Here is a 22710-nt window from a genome sequence, read left to right on the forward strand (position 1 = left end):
TCCGTCCATTCTCACTTCCCGCCCTGCCGATGAAACGAGGGCTGTTTCTGAGGAACTTATCTTGACTGAGGGTGGTGTCCAAGGGTCGGGTCACGGTTTGGGAGCAGGGGAAGACGATGAGGTGGTTGTCGTCTCGCCGGAGGGTGCTTCACGGAAGCGGAGGCGGTCAGAGGAGGTTGACAGTGAGAATCTAGTGGAAGGGGATACTGTGGTCCCGTCGGTGATGGATCGTCGTTTCGATGCTCCGGCCTTCATAGACCAGCACCTTATGCCTGGCACGGAGGAGTTCTTTCGTGAGTGTGATGTGACTTTCCAGGCGAAGTCGCTTTATCGCTCTCTCCTCCGTTCCGCCATGATTGTGCGGAAGGCCGAACCCGTGATGGCCCAGGTGGGTCTTCTGGATAAGAAATTGCGTCAGTCTCAGGCCAAGGTGGCGAAGCTGAAAGAGCAGCTTGCAGTTTCCGAGTTGGCAAGGGAGAGGGCGGTAAAGGCGTCCGAGGAGTCTAGTACTGAGATCCTTCGTCTGTCCGAAGTTGAGACTTCGCTTTTGTCTCAACTTGGGGAAGAGTGGAGGAAGGCATCGGACGCCGAATCCCGGGCTGCAGTGCTTCTTTCCGAGGTGGCACCTTGAAGACCGACATGGCGGGTTTGACGGCCGAGGTTGAGGGGCTAAAGGGGGAGAAAGCGGTGTTGCTGGCTGATGTGCAGGGGGCGATATCGGCGACTGAAGAGACGATGAAGGCTCAGGCTCGGGTGCTAGCTCCGGATGCCAATGTATCTGTTATGGGGGCTTTTAAGACCGTTCAGGATGGTCGTATTTTTGATTTGTAGAGCTTTGTTTATGTATTGTGTTATTCCGACTTAAGTACTCAGTACTTTTTTCTTTTGATGTTTTGGTCGTGTGACCGCGGTTTGTGACTTTGGATATTTTGCGTTTTCATGTGGTTGGGCCGGTCGAGCCGTTTTATCTTTATTGAGCCATGTTATTGACTCTTAAATTTTCGAGATTTTTGTTTTGGGCCGGTCGGGCTTTTTATCTTGTAAGCCGTTTGCATTGGCTTTCGTTAGTCATGCCTGGTAGGCCATTTAGTCGTGTATTATGGATATCCGTTTTTGGGTCTCGAGGGTGATCGGTCCTCGATGTTGGCCGTTCGTTCTTTCCCGTTACAAAAATATAGGGAGAAGCAGGATAAGTGTATTAAAGAACTTTTATTAAATTGGGCCTCGTTAAAACCCTCCGACGTGGCAGGAAAGAGTACCCGAAAATAACACTTATGAAAAAATAAAGCACAAGGAGAGGTAAAGCAAAAGAATAAGTGAAAGAGGAACTTAAAGGTCGGGGATGAGCCTACACATAATATCGTCGTAAGTTGGCGGCATTCCAGGTCCTCGAGATCTCGGCGCCGTTGAGTCTTTCGAGCTTGTATGTTCCTTTCCCTATAGCCGCCTTGATCCTGTATGGGCCTTTCCAATTGGGGGTGAGTTTTCCTTCTCCGGGCGTGAAGGTCCGATGTCGTTCCATCGTAAGACGAGATCCCCAGGTGAGAAGTCTCTCCGTATCACGTCGTTATTGTATCTTATCTTGATTTTTTGCTTCAAGGCCAGCTCTCGCATATGGGCTATGGATCTTATCTCGTCCGTTAGGTCCCGTTCTTCTTGTTCATCGTTACCTCCAATGGTTCTTCTGGGACTGGGGTCCTCGACTTCGACGGAAATGATGGCTTCCATCCCGTATGTCAAGCGGAAAGCAGTTTCCCCCGTAGAGCTCTAGGGGGTGGTCCGATATGACCAGAGGACCGACCCGAGCTCGTCAGTCCAGAGTCCTTTAGCTTCGTCGAGTTGTTTTTTGAGCCCTTTGACTATTATCTTATTTGCGAACTTTACATGTCCATTTGTCTGGGGATGTTCTTATAGAGCTGAAACGTTGGGCTATGTGCAGCCTTTCCAGGAACTCTCTGAACTTTTTCTCTGAACCATGTTATAATGTGTTTCCACAGAAACTTTTGGCATTGGGTTGACGTGATGGATGCCAAGGGCTCAGCCTCGATCCATTTGGTATAGTAGTCTATGCCGACGATGAGATACCAGAGTTGTCCGGGCGCCGTGGGAAATGGGCCTACGAGGTCGACGCCCCATGTTCCGAATGGCCGATCCGCCGTTATGGCGTTGAGCTGGTGTGGGGCGGCTTGGTGGAAGTCGGCATGTATTTGGCATTTGTTGCAGGTTTTTACCAGCTGCATTGAGTCCTTGATAACCGTGGGCCAGAAGTATCCAGCTCGGATAACCTTTTAGGCTAGGTTTTGCCTCCGACATGATGGCCGCAGCAGCCTTCGTGGATTTCGCGGAGTACGTACTCCGTGTCCCCAGGCTCGACACATTTGAGTAGGGGCTGCGAGAATCCTCGTTTGTATAGTCGTTCTGTTACGACGGTGTAGTTGGCGGCTTGTCTTTTTATCTGATTTGCTTCCCTGTGGTCTTCGGGTAGTGCTCCGTTAAGGAGGTATTGCAGGATAGGAGAGGTCCATGATTCTTGGTTGGAGACTGGTAGGACGGTGTCGGTTGTGGTTGATATAGACGGCGTTCTGATGACTTCTTGAATTAGCGACCGGTTACTTTGTCCTGGTTTGGTGCTGGCCAGTTTCGATAGAAGGTTTGCCCTTGCATTTCGTTCCCTGGGGACGTGTTGTATGGTGACACGATCGAATTCATCTTTCAGCTTGTTTACTTTGGTGAGGTACTGTAGGAGCAGGGGGTCTCGTGTTTGGTAGTCTCCGTTGACTTGGGAGCTAACCACCTGTCAGTCGCTGCATACTTCTAAGATCTTTGCCCCGACCTCCTTGGCTAGAGTCAAGCCGGCCAGGAGAGCTTCGTACTCTACTTGGTTGTTGGTGACTGGGAACTCATACCGAACGGATTGTTCGATTATGATTCCATTTTGGCTTTTGAGTATCACACCGGCTCCTCCGGTGGTGGTGTTGGATGAGTCGTCTACGTGTAGCTTCCAAGTTTGAAAGGTGGGGCTTCCTGGAGTCATTTCGACGATGAAGTCTGTCATGGCTTGCACTTTAATTGCATTCCTAGGTTCGAACTTGATCTGGAATTGGGATAGTTCGATGGACCATGCTAGCATTCTCCCTGCTAGGTCGGGTTTTTGTAGGACTTGCCTGACCACTTGGTCGGTTCGGACCGTAATGGGGTGGGCTTGGAAATATTATCGGAGACGTCGGGAGGCTGTGAGAAGTGCGAAGGCTAGTTTCTCGAGGCGTGAGTAGCGTGATTCTGTGTCTTGTAGGACTTTGCTTATGAAGTAGATGGGTTGTTGGGTCTTGTTCTCGTCTTCTCGGATAAGTGCTGCTGCGAGTGCTTCTTCCGTTATTGATAGGTATAAGTAGAGTTTCTCTCCCGTTTGGGGTTTGGCGAGGACCGGAGGTTTCGCTAGGACTTTCTTGAAGTGCTGGAATGCCTCCTCGCATTCTGCTTCCCATAGAAAGGGGGTTCCTTTCTTCATGAGTTTGAAGAAAGGGATTGCCTTTTGGGCTGACGCGCCGAGAAAACGCGATTATGCGGTTAGTCGGCCAGTAAGTTGCTGAATGTCCTTGAGGTCTTTCGGACATGCCATTTCGAGGACGGCTCTACACTTCTCGGGGTTTGCCTCTACCCCGCGTTGTGTGATCATGAATCCAAGGAACTTTCCCGCCTCCATCCCGTAGGCGCATTTTGTCGGGTTGAGGCGCATTCGGTGCCTCCTCAAGGTGTTCATTACGAGCTCGAGGTTACTGATGAGTTGCTCACCGGATTCGGTCTTGGCAAGCATGTCATCAATGTAGACTTTGAGCTTGGTTCCGGATAGGCCTTGGAATATCTTGTTGACGAGTCTTTGGTAAGTGGATCCGGTGTTTTTCAAACCAAAAGGCATGACTGTGTAACAGTACGTGCCGTCGGGGGTGATAAAGGCCGTTTTCTCCTCGTCAGGTTGGTGCATGGGTATCTGGTTGTACCCGGAGTATGTGTCCATGAAGCTGAGATATTGGTGACCGGATGCGGCGTCTACTAATCCGTCAATATTTGGGAGCGGAAAGGCATCTTTGGGACAGGCTTTGTTTAAGTCCGTGTAGTCGACGCACATTCGCCACTTTCCATTGGCTTTTTTTACTAGCACGACGTTAGCTAGCCAGGTTGTGTAGGGTAGTTCTCTGATAAAGCCTGCTTCGAGGAGGGCTTTGACTTGCTTTTTGACCTCGGCTGCTCAGTCGGTGGACATTTTTCTTCTTCTTTGTGTCACGGGCTTGGCCTTGGAGTCTACGGTTAGTCAGTGGGACATTAGGTCGGGGTATATTCCTGACATGTCGGCTGGTGTGAATGCGAAAAGGTCTCTGCTCTGTCTTAGGAGGTGTGAGAGATCTTCCTTAAGATCGTATGGGAGGTTCCTGTTGATGAAGGTGTATTCCTCTTTGTTTTTCCTATCTGTAGTTTCTCCATGTCTCCTTCTGGCTCTGGTCTGGGTTGTCCGTCTTATCGGGCGTCCAGGTCGGCCAGGGATATGCCGGCCGCGTTGTGGGATCTTTTCTGTAGGGCTAAACTAGTGTTGTTGCATTCTACTGCGATTTCCTGATCTCCGTGAATTGTTCCGATGGAGCCGTCATCTGCTGTGAACTTCATGAGGAGGTATTTTGTGAAGATGACGGCAGAGAGGTCGTTGATCCTTTTTCTTCTGAGGATGACGTTGTAGGCAGTGGAATCTTTGAGGACCACGAACTCGGATAAGATTGTCTTCCTTTGGCTTCCCGTCCCTATGGTGAGGGGGAGGATGATGGAGCCGTCTGGTTTAAGGAAGTTGTCTCCGAGTCTGGTGATCCCGTTGCGGTGTGTCTGGAGATTGTCATTGCGGAGTCTGAGTTTATCGAAGGCTCCTCTGAAAAGGATGTTTGAGTCTGCTCCTGTGTCCACCAGTATCCTCCTGACTAGCCTTGGACCTTTTTTTTTTCAATGCTGTTTCTTTTGTTTCAAGGATTAAATTTTTGTTTATTTCAGAGAAGTCATAATAATTCTCTAAATCCCTGTTCCTTGTACATCAACATTCTTTGATTCAAATTTAAATATGCACTGTTCATGTCATGCATTCAGAGTTACAGAAAATACCACCACATTTAAGTGAATAAGACTACTCTTCAATATAAACTCAATTTCTCATGCAATATATCACTTCTTTTTCTTTTTCTTTTTGGATTCAAGTTTAGTGAGCAGTACATGAGACATATAACAGAATGAAACTAATTCTAAGAACTGAAAGTACTAATGATCATGCAAACAAAACAACAGAAAACAGAAAACAACAAAATAAGAATGGAAGAGAAATAGAATGAAAGGAACTCAACCACCTTAGTTATGTTAGTGGCCATCTCATTCCTCCATGAAGAGCATTCATCTCCCTTTAGTGCTTTAAAAAAAACATCAGCGAAGCGACAACACCAAACTTAAATGCTTGTCCTCAAGCAAAGAATAACCGAAAATAAAAAAAATAGTAAGATGAAAGAATAATAAAAGGATAAAAGAACGAGAGAGAATTAGGATTGGGGGTGGATAATTTGAATTCAGGCGCTAAGGGGTTTAATTTGGACGTCGTATGTGACGTGTACGCGTAAGGCACGCGTACGCGTGGATTGCGTTAAGTTTAGATGATGCGTACGCGTCAGGGATGCGTACGCGTGGACTTGGTTTTGTGCGAATCGCGCGAAGGTGGCCGCGCGCACGCACAACTCTCTGCTCGCATGGTATGGGAATCAAAATTTTCATATGACGCGTGCGCGTCATGCACGCGCACGCGTGGATGGCCAATTGGGGAAAGGACGCGCACACGTCAGGGACGCGTACGCGTGATGGGACTTGTGCTCCCAGCACCACTCCTGCTCAACTCTCTGTCCAATTTAATTTTTCACATGCACACACATGACGCGTACGCGTCAGCGACGCTTGCGCGTTGTGTGCTCTTTTTTTTTTTTTTGTTGCCTGAAGTGTTCGGTTCCTGTTATAAAATAGCTGCATCATCAGAAAAATAGTAAAAACTCAATAAAAATCAAACAAGTAAGAAAACTACTACTATGAAAAATAACTAAGGATACGAAATTATCGGGTTGCCTCCCGACAAGCGCTTCTTTACCGTCACTAGCTTGACGGTCATCTCCTCTAAGGAGGAGGATCATAGGGGCTCAGCTCTTCACCCCTTACTTTGAACTTCTTTTCTGTGTCTCCATAAATTAGCTCAATGTGCTCCAGAGAGAGAATTCTGTTTACTGTATAAATCCATACTGGATTCCTAGTCAACACCACCTTCATTCCTGGGGAGAAACCTTCAGTAGGGATCTTTTTGTTTCTCCATCCCCTGGGTATTTTCTTCTTTTTGGGAACCTCCTCCTTGGTGGATGATGCATTTTCGACACTAAACATAGGTTTGATATCAGGAGGAATTTTATTGATTGTCACCAAAGGAGGTTTGAGCTGCAGATTCTGCTGTCCGTCATCAGGGGGTTCTTGAAGGTTTGGATCAATAAGCTCAGTCTGCATGCACCTCTCTTATTTACCTGCTGAATGTATATCTTTGAAGACATGAAAGACCGGTTGATCATTATGCACTCTGAGCACTAATTCACCCACTTCTACATCAATTAGAGCTCTTCTAGTGGCTAGGAAAGGTCTTCCTAGAATTTAGAGGCATTCTCATCCTCGCCTGTGTCAAGAATCACAAAATCTGCTGGGAGGAAGAACTTACCTACTTTGACCAAGATATTTTCCACTAATCCGTATGCAGGCTTCATAGAATTGTCTGCCATCTATAATGCTACCCCTGTGGGTTGTGCCTCTTGGATTTGCAGCTTCTTCATCACAGACAAGGGCATTAAATTGATGCTTGCTCCCAGATCACATAATGCTTTCTCAAAGGTTGTGCGCCCAATGGTGCATGGAATTTGGAAGCTCCCTGGATCCGGCATCTTCCTTGGCAAGTTATTCTGAATGATGGCACTGCATTCTTTGGTCAGGACCACTGTCTCATCTCCCTTTAAAGGCTTCTTCTTTGACAACAACTCCTTCATAAACTTGACATAGAGAGGCATTTGCTCCAAAACCTCAGCAAAAGGAATATTGATTTGCAACTTTCTGAAGACTTCCAAGAACTTTGAAAACTGCTTGTCCTTGGTCTCCTTTTGAAGTCTCTGAGGATATGGCATTTTAGGCTTGTACTCAGGAGCTTTTGGCAATGTAAGATAAGTGTCAAAAGAGTCTGGGAATGGGTTGTTCGCACGCTTTGGAGGGACGTGCTCTACTTTTGAGGCCATTATTTGATTTTAACCCACTTGTCCCAAAAATAGCCTACCTTTTACATCACCTTTGTTAGCCCCCTTGAGTCTTTAAAATCCCTTTTTCTTATTCTATAAACCACATTACTAGCCTTAAGCAGAAAAACAAATAAAAATCCCAAGTTGAATCCTTGGTTAGCTTAAGATAGAAAATCTTGTATAGTTTAAAATGTGGGAAACCTATTGGGAACATGGATGACAAAAACAAAAGGTAGAAGAGTTGAAAAGAACAAAAATAAATCAAAATGACAATTATTGGGAAGGATGCTCATGAGAAATCAAATTGAAAGAATTACCATGTGCATTCAAAAAAAAAGAGTTATTTATTTCTCAAGCATATGAATAAGGGGATACAAAAGAATTCCCCAAATGCAAAAATAAAAGCAATGCACATGGGATAAAAATAAAAATTGAAACATGAGTATGTAACATCAAAAGTGGAAAAAGATGGGAAAATAGGTAAAGTAGCTTTGTTTTACTAAGTATGTATGTTAGGTGAGATCTTAGTCTAATTGAGGATTCACTTATTAGCTCACTTAGCCTTATACATATATCCTTACGTTTACCTTGGCTCCATTACAACCTTAATTAAAGACCTCATGATTTTTGGTATGACTATATTCTATAATTGTTGATTGGTTAGATGAAGAACAAAGTTATAGAAAGTAAGAATAAAAAGAAGAATAGAGTGATTAACCCAATAAACACTGAGTGACTAGAGAGTAAACACAAAATCCAGTGAGGGTTCAATAACTCATCAACATATATCTATGCTTAATTTACTAATTGTTTTGCAAGTTTGTAAAATATTTTTCTTTCCCATCTTATTTGCAAAAGTGCTTTATTATTTAAGGGTTGGCTATGTATATATATGATTTCTTGAGAATGTGAATTAATTTAACTACATGTAAGCTTTATATATGAGTGAATAAATTAGAATTGCATGACTCATTTAGGTAGTTGCATTTAGAATAGGTTGCATTGCATAACATTCCACCACTTTAATCTCACCTTACTCTTTACCTTGGATTTAGCATGAGGACATGCTATTGTTTAAGTGTGGGGAGGTTGATAAACCCATATTTTATGATATATTTTGTGCTTAATTTGAGTGATTTATTTAATCCTTCACCCACTTATTCATATTAATTGCATGATTTTACTTCTCCTTCCTTATTATGCGATGTATGTGAAAAACATGTTTCCTATGCTTTAAAATTAATTATTTTAATTACCTTTATTTCCATTCGATGCCGTGATTAGTGTGTTGAGTAGTTTCAGATCTTCTAAGGCAGGAATGACTCAAAGGATGGAAAGGAAACATACAAAAATGGAAGGAAAGCACAAAACGGAGTCCTTGAAGAAACTGGCATCCACGCGATCGCATGGACGACGCGATCGCATGCCAAGCGCGAAGAAGCAGTGACGCGGCCGCATGACTGACGCGACCGCGTGATAAGAAAAGCTCCGAATGACGCGACCGCATGACCCGCGCAGACGCGTGACAGAGGCCACGCACCAGAAATTGCAGAAAACGCTCATAGCGAATTCTGAAGCCCTTTTTGGCCCAAATCCAAGTCCAGAAGGCATAGACCAGAGGTTATGAAGTGGGAGAATGCATCCATTCAAGGGAGTTTGCAAATTTAGTTACTTCTCATGTTTTAGATCTAGTTTTGAGAGAGGTTCTCTCCTCTATCTCTCTGAGGATTTAGGACTTCTCTTAGTTTTAGGAGTAACTCTCAATCCCAGGTTCTTTATTTTTATTTATTCTTCCAATTTAGTTTATGAACTCTTCATGTTAGATTATAATTTCCCTTATTAATGTTAATTGAGGTATTTCAATTCATGATTACTTTCTTTAATTTATGTTATTGTTGCTTTACATCTGAAGGCATTTTTATTCCAGCAGATTTACTTTTTTCTCTTTTGATCTTGGTTAAGAAAGCAGTAACTCAGGAGTTATCTTATCTCAACATAATTGATAACTGTTATCTTTTCTAATTGAACTGAGTTTCAATAATCCCAACCTTTTCTTAGGAAATAATTAGGATTCGAAGACCAAACTAATTAGTCCCTTGACTTTCCTTTACTTTAGTAAAGGTTGACTAAGTGGAATTAAGATTCAACTTTCATTGTTATTGATAAGAATAACTAAGTCTGGACTTCCAATTTCTCATACCTTGCCAAAAGTTTGCTTTGCAGTTATTTATTTATTTTAATTGCCATTTAATTTACCCGCCATTAAGTTACTTGTTCCTCATTCTTGAAACCCCAATTTACAATCTCCATAACCAATAATAAGAACATACTTCCCTGCAGTTCCTTGAGAAGATGACCTAAGGTTTAAATACTCGGTTATCAATTTAAAAGGGGTTTGTTACTTGTGACAACCAAAACTTTTGTATGAAAGGACTTTTGAAGGTTTAGAAACTATACTTGCAACGAGGATTTATCTGCAAATTTCTAGACCACGCAAAAGTTTCTCTCATCAGTCCCTCCACCCAAAATTTGGGTGATTTCTCCACCCCTGGTTGTAGGTCTGAGAATAGGGATCATTGTTGGATTTCTAGGACCACTCCCTACGTAATCTGACCTATTCAGAAAAATATTGAGCATAATCATAATTCTCATTTTGTACAAAATTATCTGTCATGTCATAAGAGACCCCTTGAGGTGGATTTTGGGTGTTGATAGCTGAGACTTGCATGCCACCCATCTGCTGAGTAAGTAAATTTATTTGCTGAGACATAAGCTTGTTCTGAGCAAGAATAGCATTAACAACTTCCATTTCCAACACACCTCTCTTCTGAGAAGTCTCTGAGTTCACAGAATTCCTGTTAGATGAGTATAAATATTGGTTGCTAGCAACCAATTCAATCAGCTCAATAGTCTCCTTCGGTGTCTTCTTCTTGTGCAATGAACCCCCTGCAGAATTATCTAAGCACATCTTGGATATTTCACCCAAGCCTTCATAAAATATGTCTAGTTGGATCCATTTAGAGAACATGTTTGGAGGGCATTGCCTAGTCAGTAGCTTGTACCTCTCCCAAGCTTCATAAAGAGTTTCACCATTCTTTTGCCTGAAGGTCTGAACCTCTACCCTAAGCTTAGTCAGCTTCTTTGGTGGGAAAATTTTTGTAAGAAACTCAGTAACAACCTTGTCCCAAGTATCCAAACTCTCCTTGGGTCGGGAATCTAGCCATAGCTTTGCTCCATCCCTCGGAGCAAACGGGAAGAGCATGAGTTTGTACACCTCTGGGTTCACTCCATTTGTCTTCACAGTATCACAAATCTACAGAAAATTAGAAATAAATTGATTTGGGTCTTCGTGGGGAAGACCATGATATTGGCAGTTTTGTTGCACCAGGGTGACCAATTGTGGCTTCAACTCAAAGTTGTTCGTAGTTATAGGAGGCACCACAATGCTTTTTCCATAAAGATCTGCAGTAGGAGCAGAGTAAGAGCCAAGCACTCTCCTTTGTTCTTCATTCCCATTCAGATTTACCACATTAGCATTAACAGCATTATTGTGATCCATAGTGGATTCTGCAGCCTTGCAAAGTCTTGCTTGTTGTAAACGTCGCCTACAAGTCCTTTCAGGTTCTGGATCAAAGTCTAACAGAGGTTCCTTGTTTTTGTTCCTGCGTATAAATAGACAGAAAACAAGAAAAGATGGGATTCTCTACGTCAGAGTGCAAAGAAGTCCCAGTGAGGTATCATGTGCAAAATAATAAAATAGATATACTAAATAAATAAAACAAAAAATTTCGAAAATTAACAGGGAGAATAAACAGGAAAAAATTGAAATAAAAATAACTAGGAGACACCAAACTTAATTTCAGAAATTAAGGAAAATATTAATGCTATTTATTTTTTTTCGAAAATAATAAGCAAAATTTAAATAAAATTAAAATTAAAACACCTAATCTAAGCAATCAAACAACTAAGAGTTGTTAATCACTATCAATCCCCGGCAACGGCGCCAAAAACTTGGTGTGGTAATTTATAACCCACAAACTAACCGGCAAGTGCACCGGGTCGTACCAAGTAATACCTCAGGTGAGTGAGGGTCGATCCCATGGGATTGAAGGACTAAGCAATAATGGTTACTTGATTTACTCAGTTAGGCAAACAGAAAGTAATGTTTGAGATTTTAAAAGACATTAAACAATATAAAGAATATTAAAAGAGCAAGTAAAGAAGTTGGAAATAAAGTATGGAGAAAGCAGTTAAGGTTTCAGAGTTATCTATTTTTCCGGATTAACTTTTCTTACTAACTATTTTAATCATGTAGGATTTAATTTATGGCAAACTATATGTGACTAGACCCTAATTCCTTAGACCTTTCTAGTCTCCTTTAGTTTTCATCAACTGCCAATTCCTTGGTCAATTAATTCAAATTAGAGTGTGATGATCAAATTCCAGTTTATATGCCATAAAAACTCTAATTACCAAAAAATAAAAGGATTATATGTCACGTATCCCGTTAAATCCAGATAATTAAAATTTAGGAGAATATGTTTTCAAGCTGTTGTTCAAGTAAAGAGCTTTTCCAAGTTATACAAGAACTCAAATAGAAAGAGGGTCATACTTCCGTTCCACCCAAATTCATAAGATAAAGAGCGAAAATAATTCTTAAATTATAAATCCATACATGAATTAAAATAGAAAAAGCAATAAAATCAATCCATACAAATAGACAGAGCTCCTAACCTTAACAATGGAGGTTTAGTTGCTCATGGTAAAGAGTGAAAACTAGGATTGTGAATTGTGAATTGGAATAATGTTGTGTTGGAATCCCCCTGTTAGAATCCCTTTTTATATCTAATCCTAATTAATTTAAAATCTATCTTCTAAAACTAAAATAATATCTTTTTCTATTTTATAATAAAAATTAAAGTTTAAATCAGAATTAATTAAAGCAATCAGCATGTCTTCAATTGATGGATGGAGACCACTTGCTTTATAGGGTCCACGCCTAATTTGGAGTAGGCATAACCATTCTTGTGTAAATCTCCCTTGAGTCTCTGCTATCCCCTGGCTCTAGTCTGTGTTTCTGGGCCGAAAATTGGGTCGAAACTCGGCCTGAAATCGCCCCCAGCATTTTCTGTGTTTTCTGCATATCGCGCATGTCACGCGTATGCGTCGATAGCCTTTTTCCCGTGTCACGTGTACGCGTCAGGAACGCGCACGTGTCGCTGAGCCAATTCGCTTTTCACGCGTACGCGTCAGGCACGCGCACGCGTCGCTCCTCGCTGGTCAGCTCCTTGGTTTCTTCTCTTTCTCTGCAGAAACTCCATCAAATCCAACCAAATGCTACCTAAAATAAATAGAATTGCACAAGACTCAAAGTAGCATCCATAGTGGCTAAAAGATAATTAATTCTTGATAAAACTTAACAAATTACATGCAAATTCACTAGGAAAAGATAGGAAAGATGCTCCCGCATCATGTAGTTAGAGAATTTTCCAATTCTGGGAGGTCGGTATATGCCTGCTGGTTTGGGATGTTCCTTCTGGGTTTCTCTTGGTGGGGGTTGGTGGCGAGGTGTCATATTTCCATGGTGCGTGTTGCCGTGCTGCCGTTTGTTGGCGGCTATGACCTGACTTACTTCCTCGTCGTTTATGTACTCCTTTGTGACGCTCTGGATCTCGTGCATGGTCCATACCGGTTTGGTAGTGAGGTATTTCCAGAAATCTTCATTCATGAGTCCGTTAGTTAGGTAGAGTCTTGCGACCGAGTCCGTGAGTCCATCGATCGTTAGACACTCGTCGTTGAATCGGTCAAGGTATTTTCTCATGGACTCGTCCTGTCTCTGGGTAACTCCCAACAAGCTGATAGGATGTTTGGCTTTGGTGATTCTAGTGGTAAATTGGGCCATGAATTTCCGTGAGATGTCGTGGAAGCCCATTATAGACCCATTGGGAAGGGCGTTGAACCATTTAATCGCGGGTCCGGCCAGGGTTACCGGGAAGGCCCTGCATCGGACCGCGTCAGGGGCTCCTTCCAGGTTCATTCTTGCTTCGAAAGCCATGAGGTGTTCCTGGAGATCTTTGGTTCCATCGTACTTCATGTCTGTAGGTTTGTTGAAACCTTTGGGGAGTTTTGCTTTCAGGATTCTTTCAGTGAAGGGGTAGCTCCCATGATTACATGGTCGCTTCTCGTGTGTTTGGCTTCTCGATGCCGTCGGTTGTCGTCGGTGTCGTGTCGAGGACTCGGGACACGAGAGGCGCTACGGTTGTGCCTTTTGCCATGCCGCCGTTCGGGCGACCTGGCGTGTCTTCTGCCGTTCGTGTCATGAGAGGCGTTGCGATCGTATCTCCTGTTGTGTCACCGTTCGAGCGACCTGCTGTGTCTAGCCTCATTGCGGGACTTTGATCGGGACGTCGCGTGGCTTGCGTCCTCGACGTGGTGTTTTTCCTTAGCTGGGACTCGTCCCTCGAGTTCTTGTACTCGGAGATAGAGGTCTTGGATTATCTGAGCTGCTTTTTCTCCCAGGTTTTTGGCAATCGGTATCTCGGGACCGTTCTCCTTGTTTTGCGTCGAGGTCTGGGGAATATTGCTTGCTATCCTTCCGTGGGTTGTAGTCTCTTGGTGTTCGGGAGTCGGGTTCCTTGTTCGGGAGTTGTCGTGGTGGCTCGGGGATTGCTCTTTGAATCCGTCCACCATTCCGTCTCAACGTTGCGAGTTCCCCACAGACGGCGCCAATGTACTGGAAGTCTCCGGTACGGGTTGAGAGATGGATTGGGAACTTGCGGGTTGAGGCGGATACCGGATTATTTGACTGGAGCAATGAGGGGTGATACCTGCAAAGACACTCCGACGCTCAAGTCAGAATGGATCTAAGAGGTATAAGGTGTGTAGAGTGAATGACATACCTGAGGGGGCCTGGGGTCCCCTTTATATAGGTGATAATAATTATCTTATCTTATCTTATCTGGTTAAGATAAGGGAGGTATTTGAATTCGAAAGTTAGTTAGGAGCTTTAGTAGGCCGGTTTCGGGCCTTCTGGAAGGATGAGATGGTTCGGACCCGGATAACCAGGTACGGAAGTCGTTTCAGGTGTGAAATCTGTGGGCTCCATCCATAACATAGAGATATAAATTTGTTTGATAATAAAAATATAAAAATAAGTGAAATATTTTTGTTTAATTTTAGATAATATTCAATTTTCTGTCGATCTAAAATCTAAATAGACAAAAGTAGGCATAGAAATACATTTTTTTTATCTTCTCTATATTTCTTGTTTATATATATTTGTCCTAAGACACTTAAAAAGCCTAACATCACTTTATGGTTTTTCTTTAACAGTATAATTATTAGTACTAGCATATGTGTTGATGCATGTTAGTTCAAACAGAGTAATCTTGATTCTCTGATACTCGAATATGAACATGCATGAGATGTTCCGATAATAGTCTTATTTTTTTTCTCTTTTAAAAATTATTATTAGTGTGTTTATCATGAGAATTGGCAAAGGCAACTGAATTACTAGTATATTCGTATAAATGAATGATAAACAGATTTCATATGGATAGGGTGATGAGGGCATCCTAAAATTATTACAAATTCTTAAAATGAACAATATCGATCAAAATAGTGACTAAATATTGGAAATTTAGTTTACAATTTCAAATTGACAAGTAACCGCGTTTCTTATGCTTTTAAACCCACCAAAACAATTCTAAACTGAAGAGTTACATATTTACTTAGCTTATTTATTTATTTCGGTCCAATGCAATAACAGGTTGACAAGTATATATGGAAGTTTCAAACTTCCGGTTGGGCAAGTAACCACATACATATTGTAAAAACGATGTTAGTGGGAATTCAGAATTACATAACTTCAAATTGACAAATTAAATAAGAAATAAAATGCTTTAAATATTTTACCCAAAATATTAACAAAAATGAATCTATGAGACACGGAAAAATATGTTTTTGATTCGGTCCATACTTAATTAATATATAATTTACATTTTACAGTTGAAGTTCTAACTTTTAACATAATATCTTTTAGCAAATAATGTAAGGGTTAACATGAATGCACGCTATTGTTTTTCTTTAGTGCGTGCGTGAAAGCTTTGACCACTAGAAGCAGTAAAGTCAAACACAAAAAGTCCTGTGTTTTAATGCTACTAAATCGTCATGTCATTTAAACTTTAAATACTCAACGTAACTGAGGCTTAAACAAACCATAATATCTAATAGACTAATAATGGATTTTTTTCCCTATTACAAAATAAAAAAATTATTTCTAAAATAAAAAATTAAACTAACTTTATTTTCCAATCATTTTTTTGGAGTTTATCTGAAATTCATCCAACTCTAGACAAATTTAACAATTTATATAAAGTTCGTCGAACTCCCCAATAAACTTAACAAATGAGTTGAAGATCGTTGAATCTTTCGACGAACTCCATCATGCTTATCCACCTATATATGATGGTCCTACTAAATTAACTCTTCACTTCTCTTTTCTCTTGTCTTCTCGTAAAATTCTCATTTTTTTTATCTCTACGTACTAATTACTTTTTTTTTTCTCATTTCATCACACATGGAATAATTTTTTTCTCTTCTTTTTAAGTTAATTTGTTATTATGTTTTTTTTATAGTTTCATTATACTTAATTATTTAGAATAGATATGGTATAAAAATAGTTGTTAAATATTATTGAAATAATTATTTAGATAGATATTGATAGAATAGATAATGATTATAGTTAGTTTACATAATGTTATATTTAATTTATTTTATATTATATTAGATAATATTAAATGCTGGTGTATTTAAAGAGTACTAGATTAATATTTCATTCAAATTAGTTAAATAGAATTAATATCTTACAATTATTTTATTTAATGTTTTCAGTTTATGTTTGATGTGTCATAATAGCTTATCCTATTTTGTATTGAAATTTATGTTAGGTTAATTTGTTAAATTAATTTATTTTAATTATTGTTATGATTAATAAATTTATTTTAGTTCATTTTAAATTATCTTATTATATTTATTTTATTTTAATGTAGTTTAATGGGACAAAATTTGTTAGGCTAGAGAACACCTTATATAAATTATATTGGGTTAACTATATTACTGGCAGATTTGGAAACTAGTATAACATCTAACTTGTGTCGTTAATATATTTAAAATTTTTATTATTAATTGGAGCCTCAATTTTATATAAGTATGTTTTTTTTTTCGGGTTTTCGGATCTTATGGACGAGAAGAAATTTTTTGGCGTCGCGCAGTGAGAAAATATTCATGGTATTCACATGTATGCTTTGAGTTGAACTCAATAGCTTTTATTAGTGTCTGTGCGAATTAAACATCCACTTGATGTTGTGCTTGAGCCTCTGTGTGCTTCCTCACAGAAAACTCACCCAATCAAAAGTAAGTCGACTTGACAAGAGCGGTTATTGACAAATTGCGAGTAGCCTTTATGACAGCGTTGATGCACTCAAACATATTTGTTTTCATGTGTCCAAACTTGTGACCTTGTCAATATACTATTAACATGAGATTTATTTTATCCAGTTTGTAATTGCTACATTCACTACAAGAAAACTGAGAATTGTCGGATTTACCGTCGGATTTAGCGATGGGTCTGATGAAAAATTCTTTATGTAGAACAATTACCTGCGGATAGTGGCTACCGATGGTAAAACTGCTGGTAACCTTTGGCGGCAAACCATGACAAAATGGGTGCCAACTGTAGCGTCGAATTTACCGTCGGAAGAATCTGACAGTAGATACGTTTAATAGAAACGCTGTGTTTTGGTAATCCAAACTGCGTTACCGTCGAAAATATCTGCCGGTAACCATGCCCTAAATTGGAACCGCAAACCCCTCCCCCTTCATTTTGAATTCTTTCTCTCTCTCTCTCTCTCTCTCTCTCTCTCTCTCTCTCTCTCTCTCTCTCTCTCTCTCTCTCTCTCTCTCTTTCTCTCTCTCCTCTTAATCACTCTCCAGCCACTGTCGTCGCCGCCACCGCTACCCACTCTTTTTCCCACCCTCTTCACCGAATCATAGAACCCCTGAGCCGCCACTACCACCTACCCTTCTGCCACTACCGCGACACCCTCACTGCAGCCAGCTTCTTCATCATCTCCTTCAATTCCTCTAATTACATCCCTTGTCTCTCCATTACCTCCACGACAGTAGAACCAAAACAGGGCACCCCTATTCGAGCTACTCCAGCCCCTATTTCCCTATCATTACAGGTTTTTGTCTTTCTTTTTTTTTTTCAAATTTATGTTAAGTTAGATTAGTTTTATTTAGTTAGTTTGATTTTGATAATTAGCTTAGTTAGATTAGTTACTGTTAGTTGATTATATGGTGGTTACATTAGGATAATTTGCTTTAGATTATTAGGTTTTGATTGTTGTTGTTAAAAGTGTTTGCATTGTCTTGATGTATGATGGATTAATTGCTGCTGATTTGATGTAAATTGTGGAGCTTTAGTTAGATTAGTTGCTGTTAGTTGATTATAGGGTGGTTAGGTTAGGGTAATTTGCTTTAGATTATTAGGTTTGATTGTTGCTGTTAAAAGTGTTTGGATTGACTTGATGTATGATGGATTAATTGATGCTGATTTGATGTGAATTGCGGAGCTTAGTTAGATTAGTTGTTGTTAGTTGATTATAGGGTGGTTACGTTATGATAATTTGCTTTATACTATTAGGTTCTTATTGTTGCTATTAAAAGTATTTGGATGGACTTGATGTATTATGGATTAATTGCTGCTAATTTTATGTGAATTGCGGAGCTTAGTTAGATTAGTTGCTGCCAGTTGATTATAGGGTGGTTAGGTTAAGATAATTTGCTTTAGATTATTAGGTTCTGACTATTAAAACTGTTTGGATTGACTTGATGTATGATGGATTAATTGTTGCTAATTTGATGTGAATCGTTGCTGATGTTCATGTTATTAATTGTTTGATTGTGTGGTGATTTACTATGTTACTACTGTTTGCTGAATTTCTTTAACTAGGAATTGCAATTTGTTGCCTTGCTCATGCTGAATTTCTAAGACATGTTGGTTTTGTGCAGTTGATTAATATATTGGTGTTTATTATGTTATTAATATGTTGTTAATATATTCGTTGTACAGACATGACGACAGATAGCAGAAGTTGATCGAGTGGGACATATGGTCGTGGTAGAATATGGGCTACCACCGAATCCCCCAAGACTACCCAATCATCGCCCTATACCACGACTACCTCGTCAATCCCTATAACGTCATAGGAGGGTCCGTCAGACCAGAAATTTATCATGGTCTTAAACCAGAATTGGGTGCCTCCTTCTGCTACGCCCCCTTGCAGATGCAGCGACCCCGTCGACAGAGCCTGCGGTGGGTGATACCTCCAGTGCTCCTGAGCAGGATGCCCATAAGAGCTTCTTAGCTCATTTATGGGCGTTGGATGCCTAGCTTTCTCCTTATCTGGCGTTCAACGCCAGTAAGGGACTCTCCCCAAGGTGTTCTATTTTTAGTTCTGAATGTTTCTGTCACTGTTCTAAGCGCTGCACTTGATCACAAATGTCAAAAAGCAAAGGAAAAAGAAAACTATAGAGAATGAACTAAAACAAAATCAAATGACAATATACAAAAGAAAGGAAACAAGAGTATTCTAATGATGGTTGGGTTGCCTCCCAACAAGCGCTTCTTTACTGTCATTAGCTTGATGGACAGCTCCTTTACGGAGGTAAATAGGGGCTCAGATCTTCACCCCTCACAGTGAACTTTCTTCCTGTGTTTTCATGAATGAGCTCCACATGCTCTAGAGGCAGGATCCTGTTCACTGTATGTTGAAGGATTGGACTCTTAGTGAAGACAACTTTCATGCCAGATGAGAGGCCTTCAACAGGGATCTTCTTATCCCTCTAGCCTTTTTAGGGACCTTCTTTTGAGTACCTTCCTTCTTAGTGCTTAATGCTGGTTGTCCAACACCAAACTTAGAGTTGGTCTCTGGAGGCTCTGTAAAGCTCTGTATTGAGAGGGAAGGTTGAAACATTATGTGTTGCACAATGGTACCACCTCTGTCAGAGGGAGATTGAGGGTTAGGTATCTTGAACAAAATATAATCCTCATGTAATTTCAAGACTAGTTCTCCTCTTTCCACATCAATAATGGCCTTAGCAGTGGCTAGGAAAGGCCTTCCAAGGATGATGGATTCATCTCTATCCTCCCCATTGTCTAGGATTACAAAATCAGCAAGGATGTAAAGGTCTTCAACATTCACTGGGACACTTTCCACCATGCCATATGCCTTTTTTAGGGACTTGTCTGCCATCTCTAATGAGATCTTGGCACGCTGCACTTCTAGAATTCCTAGCCTCTTCATTATAGATAAAGGCATCAGATTGATTCTTGAACTAAGGTCACATAGTGCCTTCTCAAAGGTAATGGTCCCTATAGTACAGGAAATCAGGAAGCTTCCAGGATCCGACAGCTTTTGAGGGATCTTCTTCTGGACTAAGATACTGCACTCTTTGGCCAGTACCACAGCCTCATCTTCCTCCTCCAATGCTTCTGTATGAGAGGAGTTGGCCTTCAGCTTCCTGAGGATTGCTAGGAATCGAGTAATTTGCTCTTCCTTGGACTCCTCATCCTCATCTGAAGAAGTGTATTCCTCAGGTTCCTCTCCCAGTAAAGGGGCGTGTCCTAGTAGACTCCTCTTTGGGTTCGGTCATAGCTTCCACCATGAGGGCCTTGTACTCTTCCCCTGGATTTACCTCTGTGTTGCTTGGAAGAGTGTTGGAAGAGATCTCCGATATCCTCTTACTCAGCTGACAAACCTATATCTCCAAGTTCCAAATGGAATACCTAGTTTTAGCCATGAAACTATGCGTGGTCTTGGAGAGGTTAGAGACTATAGTAGCCAGGTCAGAGAGGCTCTGTGTGGGATTCACTGTCTACCGTTGAGCAGGATGGAATGGTCTGTTGTTAAATCGGTTCTGGTTCATTCCACCCTAATTATTGAAGCCTTGTTGAGGCTTCTGTTGATCTCTCCACCCAAAATTGGGGTGGTTTTTCCATTCCTGATTGAAAGTATTCGAATAAGGATTGTTGTTTGAGTTTCTGGAGGAGTTTACCATGTAGTTAACCTCTTCCATGGTGGTTCAGGCGTTATCACCTGCGTCTATCTCATAAGCTGTCTCTGGACAGTAAGCATCAGAGCTCTGCGTCCCACTTAAGTGCTGAGTGATCATGTTAATCTGCTGGGACATGAGCTTGTTTTGAGCCAAGATGGTGTTTAATGTGTCCACTTCCAAGATACCTCTCTTCTGAACTACCCCATTGTTCACAGGGTTCCTCCCAGAACTATACATATACTGGTTATTGGCAACCATATCTAAAGCTCTTGCGCCTCTTCAAGCGTCTTCTTGAATTGGAGGGATCTACTTGCAGAGTGGTCCAATGACATCTTGGATGCCTCAGATAGGCCATCATAGAAGATGTCTAGCATAGTCCATTCTGAAATCATGTCAGGAGGACATCACCTGATCAGTTGCTTGTATCTTTCCTAAGCTTCATAGAGGGATTCACCCTCTTTCTGTCTGAAGGTTTAAACTTCTACCCTAAGCTTGCTCAGCTTTTGAGGTAGAAAGAATTTGGTCAAGAATCTATTGACCACCTTCTCCCATGTGTCGAGGCTTTCTTTAGGTTGATAATCCATCCATAGCCTTGCTCTGTATCTTACAGCAAAGGGGAAGAGCATGAACTTGTAAACCTCTAGATTAACTCCATTGGTTTTGATAGTGTCACATATCTGCAGGAAGTCAAATATGAATTTCTTTGGATCTTCCTGTGAAAGTCCATGAAACTAGCAGTTCTGTTGTACTTGAGTGACCAGTTGAGGTTTCAACTAAAAGTTGTTTGCCCCAATGGCAGGAATGGAGATGCTGCGCCCATAGAAATCAGAATTGGGTGCAGTGTAAGATCCTAGGACCTTTCTTGTGTCAACCCCATTATCTGGATGAGCTACCATTGTTGTATCTTCAGCTTCTTGTTCTAGAGCTCCTGTGAGATTCCTTACGGCTCTGCTAGCTTGAGCGTGTTGCAGACGTCTTCTTAGAGTCCTTCCAGATTCAGGATCCGGATCAAAGAGAGATTCTTTATCCCTACTCCTGTTCATAAACAAGAGGAAAGAAACCAAGAAGAGGAAGAGAAAAGTGTCTCTATGTTAGAGTATAAAAGTCCTTGTGAGAGAGTTAGAAGAAGAGAAAAGAAAAGAAATATGTCTTTTAATTTAAAATGAATTTTCAAAAATAGAGAGAGAAGGAAGAAGAAAGTTTTCAAAAAAAAAGAAAAAAGAGAAAAGAGTTAGAGATTTTCGAAAATAGAAGAGAGAGAGAGAGAGAAGGATTAGAAAGAATCAAACTTTTAAAATTAAGATGAAATAAACATGCAACTAACTAGGAAAGATTTGAAAGAGATTTGATTTTTGAAAATATTTGAAATTTTAAAAAGTAAGAAGTTGGAAAAGAATCTTTGAAATTTAAAAATTAAAAAAGAGAAAGTTAGAAGAGAGAAACAAAATAAGATAAGATTTTAAAATTTAAGACAAAAGATTTGATTTTAAAAAGTTTTGAAATTAAAGAGAGAAAGTCAAAGAAAGATTTTAAATTTAAAAATTAAAAAAAAATCAAGAGAAAAGGGAGATAAGATAAGATAAGATAAGATTTTAGAAATTAAAAGATTTTAAACTTCAAATTAAAAAAGAAAAGATAAGATAACAACTTTTTGAAAATTAAAGGGAAAGATAAGATAAAGATTTGAAAAGATAGAAAAGACAAACTACAGAAACAAGAATACTAATCAAGACACCAAACTTAAAATTTTTGAATTTAAATTAAAAATTTTCAAAAAATTAAAAATTTAAAAGAAAAGAACAACACTAAATGGACACCAAACTTAAAATTTTTTTAAATCAAAGGCACTAATTTTTGAAAAATTGAAAAGAAAAAACACTAAAAGACACCAAACTTAAAGATTTTGAAATCAAACAAAGAAAAATACCAAGAAATTTTCAAACACAGAGAAAGAAAAAAACAAGAACAATTTTCAAAAAGACTCAAGAAAAGAAATGAAAACCAAAGGGATACCAAACTTAAGAATTGACACAAGACTCAACAAAAGAAAAAGATGACTAAGGATGAAGATATTTTTTTTTGAAAAGTTTTAAAAGGAAAACAAGAAATACAAAAAGAAAAAAAAGTAAAAGTACCTAATTTAAGTAGCAAGATAACCGTTAGTTTGTCAATCACAAATAATCCCCGGCAACGGCGCCAAAAACTTGGTATGCGAAAATTAAAATCGCACAACTAAACCGGCAAATGCACCGGGTCGTCC

General features: G+C 40.3%; 2 non-coding genes and 1 pseudogene across 2 annotated transcripts; all 3 read left to right on the forward strand.

Moving 5' to 3' along the window:
• The first annotated feature begins 223 nt into the window (after positions 1-223).
• LOC148548076 (uncharacterized) lies at positions 224-831 on the forward strand (annotated as a pseudogene).
• A 9523-nt stretch (positions 832-10354) lies between these two features.
• Positions 10355-10460, forward strand: LOC148548077 (small nucleolar RNA R71). Its single transcript, XR_015897917.1, has one exon. It is a non-coding gene; the product is annotated as a small nucleolar RNA R71 (small nucleolar RNA).
• Positions 10461-20835: 10375 nt separating this feature from the next.
• LOC148548078 (small nucleolar RNA R71) lies at positions 20836-20944 on the forward strand. Its single transcript, XR_015897857.1, has one exon. It is a non-coding gene; the product is annotated as a small nucleolar RNA R71 (small nucleolar RNA).
• The last annotated feature ends 1766 nt before the right edge of the window (positions 20945-22710 follow it).

Source organism: Arachis ipaensis, chromosome B8 (assembly GCF_059453495.1).
Source record: "Arachis ipaensis isolate K30076 ecotype BB chromosome B8, ASM5945349v1, whole genome shotgun sequence".
Lineage (NCBI taxonomy): Eukaryota > Viridiplantae > Streptophyta > Magnoliopsida > Fabales > Fabaceae > Arachis > Arachis ipaensis.